The 18,272-nt window shown below is 43.2% G+C and overlaps 1 protein-coding gene across 1 annotated transcript in view; it reads left to right on the top strand.

Annotated features, from left to right (window-relative positions):
- Positions 1–10,810: 10,810 nt before the first annotated feature.
- The window catches only part of LOC142583497 (uncharacterized), a 32,295-nt gene continuing 24,833 nt past the window's right edge, over positions 10,811–18,272 (top strand). The window contains exon 1 of the mRNA XM_075693983.1: positions 10,811–10,898. The gene's annotated coding sequence lies outside the window, so the exon portion shown is untranslated. The remainder of the gene's footprint in view (positions 10,899–18,272) is intronic.

Here is an 18,272-nt window from a genome sequence, read left to right as displayed (position 1 = left end):
AACGAGAGAGGACTCTAGATTATGGGTGCCTGTCAGTAATGGGGCTGCTTTCTTCTGCTTAACTGGTTGCAGTTCTCTATACCTATAGAATATAGCTCCAATGCAAATTACTCATGCAAGGGACAAGTAACTCCAGTTTATTTCTTCCTGAAGTTGCGCTGGTGCGTTTTTGGAAAAGATAACGGCAAATTCATGATAAGATTTGTGCCGCAAAAAAGCATACAGCGAAAGGAAAGACAGAACCTGGAGACACGCCATCTAGAGCAACTCCTATTGACATAGTCCGCGGTTGCAGCATACGAGGCTTCCTGGCCTCCTCTGTGGAAGGAAAGAACGCTTCGCTTAATGCGATGGTCGCTTAAATACACTACCACACATTGAATTTCTTGAATTTCCATCTGCCGCCTTCCCCGTGTTTTTAATACCACACAAAGTGTCATTTGGCGGCCTGCCAGAGTGACAACATTTGTTTTCTTATTCAGCAATCTCTTATGACATCACTCTCTACACCTGATGTTTGGCATCAGCATCACCACTGCCCAGGCCTGTAGTTACTTCGCGGCCGCATTTATGCGGTGCGATACGATCCGCGGCGATCACGCGTATCGTTAGTATAAGGCCGGAAGAAAAGTAAACGGACAATGGCCGCTGGCATCAAACCTTACAGGACACTAAACGCAAACGATAAATCAGCCTAGTTAGTCTGCTGAAACCGTCTGAGCATTCGTTCTGCATAAAGGAACGCTTATAGCAGGAGAAAACATGAAATAAATGAAGGTCCACCTTCGCTTTATTTATTCTTGCATACAATGCGCGGCACCGGCGGCGTCATTGTGGGACGAAGGAGGTAAGTATAACTCCGTGGGGTCGTTTCACTTTAGTAAATGTCTCTAAAAGTTTACATACCGAGTTTTTACTTACTTTTGAGCACCCATGTTATATATTAACCAAGGCTTATCCTCGAGCAATCACTCGCAAAATTTGTGACACCGCATGTAGTTGCGGAAAATGCATGGTGTCGTCGCAACTGGTCTCTTTAAACCGTAAATTTTCCTTTATAACAAATATCTGATGTTTGCAAAAGCCGCTTTGCTGTTCTTTCTTTTGTTATTTTCTTGGAGAGTAATCCAACGACTTAGCTTGACCTAATGTTTTCCCTCGGCTTCTATTAAATGATAGCTGCCAACAATTGTCGTATCGGTTGGGATTGCAGATTGCCTGCGAGAACAGCTGAAACGCGACAACTTATTTCCCTTGAACACAAATCATGTGCTCTCTGTATGTGCGACACAAACTGCACATTCACACACCGCCTGTCCCCAGCAGCTCGCTGTCAGTAATGTGTTTGCATATGGCGTGGCTGGCTACAATGAACGACCATGTTCGCAACGCAGTATCAGCGCGGTCAACATTTGGACATGCCAGCACGGCCAGCTTGCCCGGTGTCTCTCTGGGCGCCAAAATTATCCTCATTTCAAAACCCGGCCAGAACGCTGTTGTCTCCACCGCCACTTGGAGTCCGCGCGTAAAAGCAATAAACTGGAGGACCACGCTTCTGTGTAAGCGTCAATAAATGTCGATTATTTCAGTCGATGCCTTTTTTCACCTTCCTGCTTCTAAATGAACGTTGCAGTGCAAGGGACTATTGAGGCCCTAATAGTAAGCTGTTAATAGGCAGCCGCAGGTCCCCGGTGGGCGGGCCTGCATTTCCCGTTCCTTCATTTTCGTGACCTACATGTGACCTAAAAGCGCGCCACCTTACTTGACGACATATGCCTTTTGTCATTTGTTAGGCGAGAACGGTTAGCGGACTAAACACGCATGTGCATTTCCGCTCCTAGGGCTCCACATATATCTCTAACGCAAAAATACCCCATTCACTGGAGAAATTATCAGTGAATAAGTTACGCCATTGTACGGCGAGCAGACTGTCTATAGTGCTCTTGACGCTTGAACTTCAAGCAATAATAAAGATGTCCGGCTCCGTAATTGAACAGAAGCAAGTTTCTACGCATAGTGAATGCATTCACGGTGTAGCATAATCTTCTTTTGGGATATTTCTTTTTGAAGGAGTACTATTCTGGTGCTGAATTTGTATTGAGTGGCGTGGATATAAACATTTTTTTATTTTTCTAGACATGGCACTTATAAAGACAGTACATCGCCATTATTCTAGGTCAGGTTCTGGGCACACTATCATACAGTATTTTTTACCCTTCGATGCAAACTTATAATTTAAGACTGCCTTCAACCATAAACATTTCGGAATACTGGCAGTGTGTACTTAGTCGATGTGTGGACAGTAAATTTGTGGACAGTATATTTAGACAATCATATCAGATTGATTACTGCTGGTCAGATGCAATCAGTCTTGAAGCTCAGAATTATGCAAATGGTGTTCCATGTATGAGCATTACGGTGCTTACTCTCCGGGTTGTGGTGAAACTAGAGGAGCTTGAAAAATTGAAGAGTGTGATGAGAGTAAAAAGTGAGAGTAAGTTACAGCCTTGAACTATATTTTTTCTTCTTTGCCTTGGCATTTTTAATTTATTACATCGTGTAGGAGTACTCTTTCTTTGGCTACTTGGTGAAACATTCTTATCAGAGGGGAGCGCATTAACACAGAACGTATACAGAACGTAACACAGAACGTAACACAGAAAAGTATCCGACCTTTGGCCGAAGAAAAAAAACTGGCTTAACTGGAGTTGGAAACCTAATCACTCTCAAAGTAGTCTCCTTGGGACTCCACAGACTTCTCCCAGAGGTGCTGCCATTGTTGGAAGCATTCCGAGAAGGCCTCGTTCGGAATGGAGTTTAGCTCAGCTGTCGTTGCAGCTATAATGTCATATCTTGGCTGAAATTGCGCTCCTTCCAATGGCCTCTTGATTTTGGGAAACAGCCACAAGTCGCAGAGGGCCATACCCGGAGAGGGAGGAGCTGTTGAACTACAGGAGTCTGGTTTTTCGCCAAAAAAAAAAAGTCTGAATCAAATGCGATGAATGTGCAGGAGCATTGTCGTGATGGATGCGCCAATTTCCTGTTGACCACAACTCCGGTCTCTTGCTCCGCACAGCCTCACGTAGGCGACGGAGGACATCCTTGTAGCACTCTTTGGTAATTGTTTGACCCTGTGGTGCGTACTCGTGGTGTACCACACCGCGGGAGTCAAAGAAATCAGTCAGCATCACTTTGGCGTTGCTGCGCACTTGTCGGGCCTTCTTTGGTCTTGGTGACGTAGAATGCTTCCACTGTGACGACTGGGATTTGTTTTTCGGGTCGTACCCGTACACCCAAGACTCGTCACCAATAATTATGGTGTTCATGAAGTCGGGGTCACGGTTTGTGGAATCCAGCATGTCCTGTGAAACTTCAACACGAAGTTGCTTTTGCTCCACCGTGAGCAGCTTCGGCACGAATTTCGCCGCAACTCTCTTCATGGCCAAGACTTCGATCATAATGGAACGTACAGAAAAAGTGCTGATGCCCACCTCTTCCTCAATTTGTCGAATAGGGACACGACGGTTCCGCATCAGCACAGCGTTCACTTCGGCAATGACCTGGTCATTTCGGCATGTTGATGGCCGACCGGAGCGTAACTCGCTTTCCGCCGATGTGCGGCCGTCTTTAAATCGGTGGTACGACTCCTTAATCTGTGTGCTCTTATAGCATCGTCACCGAAAGCCGTCTGAATCTTCTGAATGGTTTCCACTTGGCTGTCGCCCAGTTTCTGGCAAAATTTGATGCAGTATCGCTGCTCCGGTCGCTCCGCCATTTTCCTTGCAATAAAAAACCGACGAGAGCACAGCGCACTACCTCACTCAAACGCTGCGTCCGAGCGACTGACGCTATCGGCAGGCGGGAAAAAAATTCGCACATGCGCACGAAGGTCCAGGTCGGCTGATGCAAGCGCGCTTGTTTCATGTGCATAAGGTTTTCGCAAAAAAAAAAAGGGTGGGATACTTTTCTAACAGACCTCGTACATATCCCGTCTTGTCAATACTTCATCTGTGCATTTGCGCCCATCTTCTAATAGTTATGTCCTGTATTGATTCGCGTATAAGTTGGAAGATTTTAAACGCCAGTTAAAGAAGCACTTTAGATTTCATTTGCGCAGAAAGAACTGTGTTGGAAATTCGCATGCTCTAGAGAGAGAGAGAGAGAGAGAAAGAGAGAGAGCAAGGACAGGAAAGGCAGGGAAGTCAACCAGACGAGCACCCGGAACATGGTTGTTCATTTTAGCCAGCCACGCCATATGCAAACACATTACAGACAGCGAGCTGCTTGGGACAGGTGGTGTGTGAATGTGCAGATTGTGTCGCACATACAGGGAGCACATAATTTGTGTTCAAGGGAAATAAGTTCTCACGTTTCAGCTGTTCTCGTAGGCAGTCTGCAATCCCAGCCGATACGACAATCGTTGGCAGCTATCACTTAAGAAAAGCCGGGGAAAACATTAGGTCAAGCTAAGTCGTTCGATTACTCTCCAAGAAAAGAACAAAAGAAAGAAAAGAAAAGCGGCTTTAAGGAAATCAGGTATTTGTTATAACGGAAAATTTACGGTTTAAAGAGACAAGTGGCGACGACACCATGAATTTGCCGCAACTACATGCGGTGTCACAAATTTTCAGAGTGATTGCTCGAGGATAATAAGCCTTGGTCAATATATAACATTTGTACTCAAAAGTAAATAAAAGCTCGATATGTAAACTTTGGAGACCTTTACTAAAGTTAAATGACCCCACGGAGCTATAACACGTGTGATGAGGCAATGTCCTGACAATCTGCGCTGTCTGAAGACTGAGAAAAGCAGAGTGACTCTGCTTTTACACATAACGACATAATTATTCTATGCGACATGAATTGTTTATATAGAGCTGCAATTTAGTTTTGCAGGCACGTCCTTTGAGCCTCCCTAACATTTTAAGTGTTGCGGACTGCCTATGTTACACCGTCAACCTGGAGAACTTTCAGGCAGCGATATTGCTGCCTGCAACGTGCCATAATATACGGCATCATTGAGGAGTCTACAAATTTTTGGTAAACTAGTCATCTGTGAATGCCCTTTGCAGTCACAGCGAGAGGTGAGATTCCTTGTCGCACCTTCATGGGAGTATCCTTGTATTTTGTGGCAAGCCTTTCATGACGCCTCCTATGTAATTTCCACCCATGCAAAAGCCTATGATAGTCATGGACACTCGTGAAGAAACTTGCAACATTGCAGTACTGAACAAGAGAATGGCGAGGCATTTCCAATGTTTGTGAACCTGGCGCAGCCCTCCCGTCCGATGCCTTGGCTATGATTACATGTTTTCGCGTCTCCTCCACCGCAAGAAACATTCCCTTCGCCTCTGTCTTTCTTTGGGTGATTTCGGATAAAGCTTATGATTACATTAGTTATGCTTGAGATTCGACATTACGCTTACTTTAACCGTCGTACTTGTCTACGCACAAGATTTGGCGCGTCTACTTCACCTGTGTTTCTCTTTCACTTGTTTCTCCGTTTGTTAAACCGCTATCTTGATATTGCACTCAATGTCGCAGTGAAATACGCAGCGCGTGTCTTACATGCATGCTGCTTTCTGAGTCGTTAGATCTTCCTGGTCCCCGCATGCAGCGGACATCCGTGCGGTGCAATCGCCCGTGAAACGAAAAGACTAAGAAAAGTCGTCTTCCCAACACAAAGTTTCTTATTGCGGGAAAGCTAGCTTTAACCAACGGTCTTTCGAACGTCTTGCACTTGTATACACGCGTGCAAGCACTGCTTTTTATGCTCGTTGCAATTAAACACAGCATATAGGCTGTCACCCAGGAAATCCATCTTGATACAAAGATGTTTTTATTTTTACGTAGAAGTAAAAGATATGGGTGACACGTGAAGTATGCGCACAAAGCGCAGCTTTCATATTAAGGGGTCTTGCGTGGAGCGATTTGCGGCAACACTTCCCATGGCAGCTAGAAATGCCTCAAAATGAATCAATAGCGTTTACATAGCCTCGTCAGCGCGTAAGAGAAGTATGGTCTGCTTCGTGTATCAGATGTAGTGCTTGAAGCGGAGCCTTGAAATTTCAAATCGATGTTATATCCCAAAAGAGCACCAAGCGTAGGATATGCATTCTTACTTGTGGAGGAACTTCAAGACCAAGAAAGGGGCTGACAGATGGAATAACACACTGTGGTACAAAGTTTATAAACAGGGATAAGGTGCCTCAGAAAGGCTGACCAACGTTTCGATAGGAGGACCTATCTTCGTCAAAGGCGGCATCTTCATTCTCGGCATGTTAGTTTTAAAGGGTTAGCGCGGTGACGTCACGTACGGTTGTTGTCGGTGGCGGCAGGTTGTACCTGCCGAGTGATGTCGAGCAGGTCACATCAGAGAGTGACATCGGGGCAGGCGCAGTTGTAAAGTGGGGGAGTAGCGCGAAATTGCGTACCACGCAAATTTCGCTGCTCACCATCGTCAAAATGGCTTATCAAGAGCTTACTCTCCCGCATCTAATTGCTGAACAGGATGCATCGGCCACGGCTGTTTTGCATCCTAATGCACTCTTAGCATGCAACAAGAGCGACAATATAATGCATTTTTTGGCACAATTTACTTTTAAATTTAATGTGATCATGATATCGGAAACATAGCCCTACAGTAAGTGCATGTGATATCTTGACTCTACGAGGTTATCACCGTTTTGTTATTAATTGGCCCAACAGAAAAGGTGGTAGTGTTGCACTTCTTGTTGAAAGCTATGCAAGATGTGAATTAGTACCTTATTATACAAGAATAACAGATGACTACGAAATACTTACTATAAAGAGTAAAAACAGCATAATATATCTGCTGTACCGCCCACCTAGCGGCAATGTTCTCACTTTTCTAGATTTTTTAGAGTTATTCCTAGATTATATAAGCATGAACAATCTGAAGCATGTGTGTAGCAACAATCTTTATATAGATGCACTTAAACAGAGCAACACATCCCTTCAACTGAGCATATGCCTCCAGTCTGCAGGTTTTGTACATAAAATCACCACACTAACACGCGTTACAAGTCATACATCTTCTTTACTTGACTTACTAATTGTTGATATTTCTACTTCTGTGTGCAACACAAGCACATTGGTTTCTGATATAAGCGACCACTGCCCCATCTTTTTTATTCATACCGATGACTTCAAAAAAAAAAAAAACAGCTTATGCCCGTCAAAAGTTCATTCATCAGTGTATAACACAGGTAAACTTAGAGCAACTCAAAAAGGACGTTATGAATCACAATTGGTCACATGTTTTGAACAAGACAGATGCAAATGAGACATATAACTAATTAATTAGAAGTTTTAACCATATATACGCTAGAAATTTTCCAATGAAGACAACTAAACATTCTAAAATCAGAAAGCCTTAGGTTACTCATAACCTTGCAAAAATAATCAAAACAAAAAATAATCTCCCTCATTGCTTCCTGCGCGCGCGATGTAAATGAGCATTACAAGCACTCAAACAATCTAGAAACAGACTAAATGCTGAACTAAGAAAGGCAAAGGGGGCATAATATATGAGGACTTATTCTCAAATGTTTCTAGACAACACCCAGAGATTAAAATTAAATTATGGGGTTTTACGTGCCAAAACCGCTTCCTGATTATGACGCACGCCGTAGGGGGAGACTCCAGAAATTTGGAGCAGCTGGGGTCGTTTAACGTGCACCTAAATCTAAGTACACGCGTGTTTTCGAATTTCACACCCATTAATGCTGCCGCACTCATCGACGCTGATTACGGGACCACGTGCTTAGCAGCCCAACACCATAGCCACTAAGCAACTACAGCGGGTAACGCCCAGAGATTGCGTGGCAAACGATTTTTGGTCTAGGTCGCCGCAAGGACAATACACCCCTGACATCGATAAAGCTGGGTTCAGGTGAGATAACAGGTACTGAACTTTCCGATTACTTTAACCATCACTTCGTAAATGCGCAAGGCGATTTTCCTGAAAACAGTGATAGCATAGGGGTGGCTTGTCATAGCGATGCTGTTAGCGAAAGTGCATTCTTTGTGCCTACTGATGAACATGAAGTATACAATGCGTACATAGCGCTGAAAAACAGTGAAGTTTTAGGTATAAATAATTTGCAGATTAAGCCTATAAAATATGTTTTGCAATTTATTGTTCTTCCACTTGTGCACACTTACAGCTTAATTTTAGAGTGCAACTTTTCCAGGTGTAATGAAACACGCGAAAATTTCGGTTATTTATAAAGTTAATAATAATATTTGGGGTTTTACGCGCCAAAACCACTTTCTGATTATGAGGCATGCCGTAGTGGAGGACTCCGGAAATTTTGACCACCTGGGGTTCTTTAACGTGCACCTAAATCTAAGCACACGGGTGTTTTCGCATTTCGCCCCCATCGAAATGCGGCCGCCGTGGCCGGGATTCGATCCCGCGACCTCGTGCTCAGCAGCCCAACACCATAGCCACTGAGCAACCACGGCGGGTTATTTATAAAGTTGGTGATCGAAATACTGTGTCTAACTATCGACCGATATCGGTACTCCCAGTTTTTTTTAAAGGAATTGAGAAGCTCATTTTTGCTCGAATGATGAAATTTTTCAATAAATGGAGCGTGCTTACTGATTCGCAATACGTATTCCGAGGAAACAGATTCACAGAAATGGCTCTTCTTACGCTGAAAGAATACGGTTTGCGAAGTTTTGAAAATAACTATTACACAGTCGGTATTTTCATAGACTTTAGCAAAGCTTTTGACAGCCTCAACCATGAGATCCTTATACGGAAGCTTTGTTCGTATATAATTCGTGAAAAACCGCTAAAATTACTCAAATCATGTCTCAAACATCGAAATCAGTACGTTTCTACTAATAACCTTAATTCGATCCTTTTACCTATTGTATGGGGTGTCCCTCAAGGAAGCATTCTTGGACCACTTTTGTTTAACGTTGTCATAAATGATATCCTAACCATAACCAGTGGGGTTAAACTCATTGTGTACGCGGATGATTGCACATCGTGTGTCTCAGGTTGTGATGCGAACAGGCTTGTGCAAAATGTAATAAAGTTATGGCAAGTTTGTCTGATTGGACACAATAAGCTTAAAGTAAATTAAAGGAAAACGAAAGTTGTAATATTTCACGCAAAAAAATAAACCACTTAACATTCATCAGGCTATTTATTTTCAGAGTCAACCATTGCATTTGTTGAAAAGTTAAAAATGTTTAGAGTATATCTTTCTTCTGAATTACGTTGGGATGTACATATCAAACATCTTTGCGGCGAACTCTCTGCGGGGACTGGTGATACGGTTCGCTGCCGCATCTTTTCTGCCTACGAGAGCAAAAACTTCAAGTACGCTATGGTCTCTTTCTATTGCATATAAATTACTCTTACCTCGTCTGGGCAACAACGTCTAAAATTAACTTGCAAAGACTGGTAATATTTCAAAAGAAAATTGCTCGGTATATAGATAATGTTAATCGTCTTTCACCATCAGAAAACTTATTTCTCAAATGCAGACTAAACCACGTAGATAAATTATACGAGCATAGAATACTAGAAACAATTTACTTCTCATCTGAATATGTTAAAAATTATTTGACATCACTTGCTAAGCCAAAACTCTTCACTGACACAAAACATACTACACGAAAACCCGAGGTATGGAAAGTACCATGGTTTCAAAATAATTGTAGCCCAGTCCTTAATACACAATATCCCGACTATACTCAACAAATATAAACACACAGCTACGCTAAATAAAAAAGGCTTGCGTGATTACTTTCTTTATTTATAATGACGCATTCAAGTGTGAAGTGTCATTTTTTGTGCATACGCGCGATGTGTAGTCTTTGTTATGTACAAAGTGAGTGTATGTATGTATGTCATGTGAGGGCTACTGCCACGCATGTAAGGGGCCCTGGGCCTCCTTCAAGCTGCTACGGCAGCTTCTTGCTCAGGTGTCAGTTTATTATTCTTTAAATACAATGAATGGGTAAGAGGCAGTATACAGACGACGGCCACCTCCAGTTCCTTTTGTTTCTGGTAAATAAAATTAATTTATTGATTAATAAAGGTATAATGTAGTGTGAAATTCCCAAAACGCCATGCGTTTAATTTATGGCATTGTCTTGTCTGCGTTCATCTTGTGAACAATGACTACTTTCGTATAAGTAGACGGCTTACTATGGTTGAGTAGCCGATGTGGAATTTTTAGTAAGCTCACGCGAGCTGGTTCATAAGCCTTGCGTTTGCTTGCGTAATCGTTCGAAAAAAAAAACGATCGGATATCAAGACCGTCTTGATATTTCATTCTCGTCGGTCATTTCATAAGCTACAGTTATTTTTTTCTATTCGATGATTTTGTTTAGGATTTCTTCTGACCCATCTGTTGCTCAACGTTATGAGCAAGAGGGTCGAAAAAGTGAAGCAAAAACGAGGAAGCATCACTCCTATTTTCATTCCATCCATGAAAAAAAGATTAGACAGAAAGGAAGACAAAAGTGGCCCTTGCACGAACGGCTGTCGGGTCACGACCCTCCTCTCTCATCGTCTTGCAAGCCTCTCCTTCCCCCTTATTGCCCAGGCCGCGGCCCCTATGGTGAACGTGCCGGGCACAACTCAGCACGCACTGTACGAGTTACTGTGTTCGTCGTATCTACTTTCATTTCTGCCTTTTTCACTGACGCTCTCTGTTGCCCGGACGATATCGACCGTGCGGAACACAAAAGCGTCGGGCGGGGACTGTCCGCAGAAGCCGCCGCTTCGCGATTCGATGTCGCCGACGCACGGATCCACGACGCGACCGACCGGCGACGGAATCGCCCCTCCCCTGCACCGGACACTCACGTCGCTCCGCCGGCCCAGCCCGTCGCGCACGGAGCGAAAGGTGAGCAGTGGTCAGCCGGCGGCGGTGGTGCAACTCGGCGCGTGGGCCTCGAGGCACGCCTTCGAAATGAGCGTCGCGAAAGTGTCTCTTGGTCAGTGGCGTAGAAAACGAATGCGCGTCCTTGCAGTAAGCAATGCACGATGTGTTACAACTGAGTGACAAAGCGCGTGAGACAGCTGCCAAGTGTTAACCTTTGCTCGCGCCTGTTGTTTTCGAGGTGGAAGAATCTCGGTCGGGTGTACGCGGGGGAGGTTTTCGTGGAAGTAGTTTGATTTCACCCTGCGAACATCAACCAGAAGCGACAAAGAGACGAATGACACGTATTCAAATGGCGAGGGGACGACTCGAGTGGAAATATTCCGCTCGCTAGCGCGGAGGAAGAATATGTGGATCCGCGTACTACAGCGCCGTGTCAGGAGTGACAATTAGACGAGGAGCATCGCGGATTAGCTGTCAAGCGAGAAGTTTTACTCCCTAGGTTCTTTCACGCTGTGAGATGAAATTTGTTGCACATTGCCTGAAGAACCCTTGCGAAAACAGAGTGAGTGTTACAGAAGTCGGGAAGCTAATTGAGAGACTGAAGGGGAATGCAACGTTGTCGGAAATTAGCAAATTTGTAAAATCAGTAATGGTTACGAGAGTAGTTGAAGTTACCGAGACTAATTAATGTCAAACAACGGAAGTCAGAATAAAACGTTGGTTCGGGCTAATTGGTAATCCGCACTTAATACTGTTTAAGCACAGAGTTTACAAAAAAACACAAATGGACATGAACGCCACAGGTGCTAACTTCCAACTAACGTTTAATGCAAGGTGTCGTGAATATAAGAGAAAAACAGGTAAAAAAAACAGTAAAGACAAGAATGAACATAACTAATAATTTGATCGTACTGTCTAACATATGTGCGTTAGCGTTACTAAGCAATTGACATTCTTGTTTGCACTGACCTCTTGGCGAAACGCACGTACTCGCCATTGAATGCTTTGAGCACTGAAGCGAGCGACAACTGTTTATGAAAATTAGCTTCACACTGTCTCTGCTTGGGCTACCTTTATATCCAGTATTTTCAGTTGGCATCGATTTCAAGAACGTAGAAAGACGTAGCGATGTGTACGCTCCTGTGATGACGTCAAAAAGAGACGGCGCTGAATAGAAGAGCGGCGGCTTCCGAGGCCCTGGCTGCATTCTTCTTGCTTTTTTTTCTTTCTTTTTTGTTAAGGACGTTTGTCTGTGCGAGTTCATAGGCGTGGTTAGCGTTCTAGCGCTACGGAATATTCCACGTACTAATGGAGCGATGACATAAAAAATGACGTATAATACGCGAGTATTGAGAGAAGCTAATTCGCATACTAATCCTGTTTTCGCGGTATTTCTTGCTTTCCCTTTTAATTTGCCGTTGATCCTCTTCAAATAAGAATTATCTTAAGCTACCTCCTGCCACCCGATGTGTTCGTACCCACCTATCCCTCTTAGTGAGTACGAACCATATAAGCGGGACATCATCATCATCATCATCATGACAATACGATCTTAACAGCTGCAGCATCGGTGGCGCTTTCAGTGTATTACGAAGCCCTACTGGCACAATATTGTATAATACGAGGGTGTAGCAAAACAAAAGGAAGTGATATATTTAGGCTAGACTTCCAAAAGGAAACGAGGTGAGGCTCGTATGACATTGACGACAAAATAAATAATTTATTGCTGCCTCATGTGGTGTAAGCTTTCTTTCTTTTTAATCAAATAGTCAGTTATTTTCCAAACAGAAGTTTAACAATCTAAGAGATTGAGCCATTTGGTGTTCCATGACCAAAGTTTACTAGCGCGGAGAATCCACCAGCACACGAATATTATAAGACGAGTACTTTGCCTGCATTATTTTTTTTTTCACTTGGATGTGTGCTGCGGTCTTAACCTCCCGTTTTCTTCCTCGGTGCCCTTGGGATTTGGGTTATACGTATGGCTTCTTCATGTATAAATAACATGCTCTCAGTAATAAAACTTTAGTTGGAAATTAGCGCTTGTGCTTGTCTTATCCCTTTTGTTTTCTTGTTTTCTGCACCCTAAAGAAGTTTGGTTAAAAAACGGCAATCGAAAAAAAGTTACACATTGAGTATAAGATCTGGAAATAATGGCTCTATATTCACAATCCTTCATTTCGATTGCCTTATATCTACGATACATGCTGCGATTCTAGCCATATTACGAAACGTGATGCGTTCGTTAACAGACCTTTCTTGGAAAGGAATTTTAGTGTGAAGCCGCTACCGAAACAGCGATGAAAGAAGAGGAAAACGGGCTAAAGCACCGGTTATTTATTTATTTATTTATTTATTTATTTATTTATTTATTTATTTATTTGCATCATGGGCGAGCTAACGGTCATGTGTCGTACAACCACAACTTTCGCGTGTACTCACGTCCTTACGCTTAGAGCGAACAGCTTGGAGAAATAGTTTCGCGATGAACTTTCGAACATGCTGTTTGTTTTCTCTGCTATATATTATGTTACACTATATTAAAATATATTATTATTATTATTATTATTATTATTATTATTATTATTATTATTATTATTATTATTATTATTATTATTATTATTATTATTATTATTATTATTATTATTATTATTATTATTATTATTATTATTATTATTATTATTATTATTATTATATTAAAAGACGCTGTTTCTTCTTTTCTCTGCCTATCGAAACAACAGCAACGCTCAGTGCTTAAGCCGCAAACGCGTAGAAAATTTTAACTCGAATGTTTTTCGTACAGCTCTCATAGACAGTAAAAAAATATTGCTTACGAAGCTTTCAGCCCTGATTGCCACTCCTTTGACGAGATGAGCGCCAGACTAGTGCCTAGTCGAGAATGGTAACAAAGTTTCCAAAGAAATTAAATTTTATAAACCGACATTTCCTGCTTATTCGGGAAAAGAAAAAAATATGTGATTTATGATTGCAAGTTACGGTACGTAATGGAAAGTTATAGTTCACGGCGCAACACCCAAATGGAGCAAAGAAGCTGCTTCGGAGAAAGACTAATGGTTGCACAGTGTGAAGGGCACCACGTGGTTTCCAACAAAAAGGCGATAGTTCCAAATAAAGTCCAAATAGGGCGCAGACATATGTGGAATGGAAAAGCTTCATTTGGAAGTCTATGGCACGCTAGCCATGTGAGAAGAAGCGCGGCTTTCCAAAGAGCGGGAAAAAAATAAGTTTAGTGCCCAAGACTAAGTGACGGTAACTGTGGGGCTCGGCGGTGAGCGTTTATCAAACATTTTTCAGTGATGAACAATTCTGGCTTAGGCGAGTTCAAAATAATCATTGCAAAAATACTACAAATCATAATAAAAAAGAACGTTCGTGACTACTTCGTCTCTGAATTCGTTTACCGGGAAAGCAGCAGGTTCTCACAGCGGACAAGGCCAGCTTTTCAAAAAGCTATTTTCTCTTTGCAACGCATGAAGCATCCTAATCATCCGGTGCCGTTGTTACCTCCTATATAGCCTCCGATAAAATACGCACAGAGGCCACTACTCCGAGAATCTGCGTGGAGCACAAGATTCCGCGCAGATTACCAGGTGCGAACAAGTATGAATGCGAATAATTCTTGACGAGTTTAACGCAGTTTTCCGCGACGACTGTCTGGCCGGTATATGAATGTTTCCGAGGGCCGATCCCGACGGTAGTGCACTCTAAATGTGTGGGCCCTTGTGCTATCAGCTGGGTATGTGCCAGCGGGTATGTGACGCTCTTCGATCAACCTCTCTGATGCCAACTTTTGTCGCCGGCTGTCACAACAACAAGAGCACCTACATAGTGATATCTACGTAATGCTTCGCTTTACGTATATGTCCGCTGGAGTTGATTCTGCTTAAATATTGCTATATTCAAGATGCACTGTTCTTAAATTTCGCGATAGTTCACTGATTAACACATCGAGCTCCCCACTGCCTATTGCCACTGTAACACGAACTGGATTCCCATAGTGGAGGCGGTGGTGGGCAAACTTTTGGTTTTCTTTGCCATATGGTGCGAATGACGCCCAGAATGAGGAGGTGGCCTGTCAGGATAACGTCAAGATGACGGCCATTCAGGTGGATGACGAAGTTAAGATAACGACGGACCTTAAGAACAAACTTATTTTGAAGCTTTTAATCGACTTCGCAGTAAACCTTCGACACGACATATCAGAATCAGAATCAGTTTTATTTTCCTCAAGGAAAGGAAAAATGGACCCCAGACAAAAAGCTGCTCATTGAGCAGCTTGACGAGGCCGCCTGAGGCCCTACAGGCAGTGGCAACAGCGGCAAAACAGCAGTGTACGTCGTACACCCATACTAGAAGAAAAAAAAAGCAACTCGAGAAACAAAAAACAAACTAAAAAAAGAAAGAAACTGTTCGCACCAAGCTGTGAAGAACGAGAAAAAAAATTATTTACATACACATACACCAATAACAAACCAATATTGTACACTGACATGTTATATTCACACGTACACACGCAAATATCCGTAGAAGTGGCGCGCATACGCCCCTATATATACATATATGTACACCTACATATACATTTACATATACACGCGTACATGGCATATATACACACACCATTCAAATGCACACATGTATAACTTCAAGTTAAATATTTTATGAAGAATGAACTGTTACAAAAACGGAGAGCGAGAAAAAAAAGTGAAATTAGACATTGCCTGCAAAATCATTCCACACTAATCCACACAAAAGAACGCACAACGCCGAATGTAAACTGCATGATATAAATCTGTTGCCGATTAAGCTATACTGTTTAAAAAGTATTCAATTAAAGCACGTTTATTTATTGCAAGGCCATCAATTAAGGTTGTATTATTGTTCAGGGTGTAAGGTATTATATACTTTAACATTTGTTGACCGTAATTGGTTCGAGTTTTGGGAAGACACCACTTTTCTCATTGTCGAGTGTTGGCTGCCGGTACACGTTCCTTGAGCGCTGATATTCTGATAAGGAAGTTAGTACGAAACGTGGTTTTCGTGGTGAATAAAGAAACAATAATGTGCGGTAGCATAACACTGACGGGCAGAATTTTTAACCATGTGTTCGAAAATGAACGAGATGTCTGTATACGTCACCTTCTGGCATCACCTTCACCTTCTAAGAACGTAGACTTCGTGAATGAATAATAGACGCCATTAGGAGGGTCCACAGTCGTGGCAATCAAGCATCATGCTTGCGACTCTCTAAATCACCTCTCAGCGCTGCTCCTACCGGTAGACGTACACATGAAAGCACGTGGCTCCCAAAATATTTTTCCTTCATTATTTCTTTTTCTTTTACAGTTATCTTCAGATATCAATCAATACATTTCCTTACAGCCTTGACTACTTGCGTTGACATGCTGTACGCTTTCTGCAATGCCCTCCACTTACCTCCGGGGCCGTTTCTTTGACTGGCGCCATTGTCGAACATATTTTTTAGGAGCGTGCGAATAGTAATTTTTGAGGCCGAATCGAATACGAATCTAATAGTGCCAGAAGCGAATCAAATCAAATAGTTTTCGAGTGTTAAAGAGCAGTTATTACAATTGTTATAAAACGATGTTTACATTATAGTATAAAGTTAGCAAGTCTCTGCCATTACATAGCACGTTATGAAGCGTTGTTTATTAAAATGCCAAATGGAGCCTTAGGATCAAACAAGTAGCTTAATCGCATGCACAGGACTCTTCAGACAGTGTGAACGATCGCTGTATGGCTCGTAAAGCATGACTACATAAGCTACGAATTCTGCTCCACTACGCAAATTCTCATGTTTTATGTCTGTACCAGGCCCGCGGGAGTAAATATTCACCCTACTTTGGCTCCAATTTTATGTTTAATTGGGCGGAGTTGACGTATTGAAATATTCAGAAAGTATTCGAAAAATATTCGCATTTACGAATAATGAATATCCGATTCGAAGACCGAATCGAACAAGACACAATTCGATTTGTCATTCGAAAGTTCCGAATATTCTCACACACCTAATATATTTGCCCTTAAGCAAACTGTTCTCTTTTGGGGCATTATTTTCCGGTCTGTTTGTACAGCTCCCTATGGCTGGAAATTTTTTAATCACTTATCCCCTTTTTTCTTTCCTCTCTTGCTTTCTTTCTTTTTCATTCTCTTTTCTCTTCTTTTCTTTGTTTGATCGTGTTCCGGTGACAGTCCCGGGTTCAGCAGCACCTCTCGCCTTTCCCGACTGCGGTCTATTCAACCCGTTGCTTTGCTTTTTATGCACAGTTCTCTTGTATCGCGCACGAGGAGCAGCCCCTTTTGATCACGCAGCTCGACTTTGTTTCTTTAACGTGTGTTCCTCCCTCTGTCTCGCCTAGACCACTTTGCACGTGCCAGGCCTAGTGCCTGCTGGGAATAAAAGCAGGAGAAGAGCATACACGATCACATTTTGGGTCACCTCTCACGAGAGACCGCGTACAGCGAATGCGGATATCTAAAGCATTAAAAAACCGGGCGTGTTCTACGGGGATTCCGGGTTTCATCAACGAATAATGAACCCCTCTTTTTGCATAAAAGCTGCCTCCCCCGCCCTTTTTCCCATCTCTCGCTTACCCCCTCCCCCTTTGTCCATCGTGTTTTTCATCGCGTTTTGCCCTTTCGTTCTTTCTCTCTTCGCCTACTTCAGAAAAAAAAAAACGTTTAGGGCTCACCTGCGTAAATGAGTCGTTGTAAAGCCCGAGCAGAGAAATTCAAAGGAGCGAGCCGGCGTGTTCTTCGACCATGGATCAATCCCTGGTGCTGGAACGGTTGTCGCCTCGCGATCGTGCGTATTTGAAGCTTTCCTTTTTTTTCTACGAGTGCACCCCTTGCTTCCTTTCCTCCCGTGTCCACAAGTGCCTCGAACGAGAGACAAGCTACCGCTATGGTTCCGACGGCAGCGGTGGCAGGCAGAAGAAGGGGCCAGCGACCTGAGTTCCGGGCCATCGGTTCGGAAGCGGGCCAGGGAGTGGAGCGGCGATATCGGCCCATTAATCAAGGGCTCGGCCGCGCCGTGTAGCACATCCGCGCCATTGCCTCCGCTCTATGGCTGCCTGCCACACCAGTCGCCGTGATTTCGTATTCCGCTCGATGCTACATACGCGGGCAAGAGGCCCGGAAAGGGGCGTTCCCGTAGAAAGCGATCACCGGTCATACTTGACACAGCGAGCACCTCATTGTCCCCTTGTCCTTGCGAGCGAGCTCTGGGTCACCGTTATGGCGTCTACACTCTTCCTCTCCTCCCGTTTTAAGCAGCGATAGATTTTTTTTTAAAACTTGACGGGGATGGCAAGCAAATGAGATTTGCTCCGCGAGACCCGACTCGTAAATTTTCCG

This window comes from Dermacentor variabilis, chromosome 5 (assembly GCF_050947875.1).
Source record: "Dermacentor variabilis isolate Ectoservices chromosome 5, ASM5094787v1, whole genome shotgun sequence".
NCBI classification, from domain to species: domain Eukaryota; kingdom Metazoa; phylum Arthropoda; class Arachnida; order Ixodida; family Ixodidae; genus Dermacentor; species Dermacentor variabilis.
This window is presented reverse-complemented; position numbering and strand designations above follow the sequence as displayed.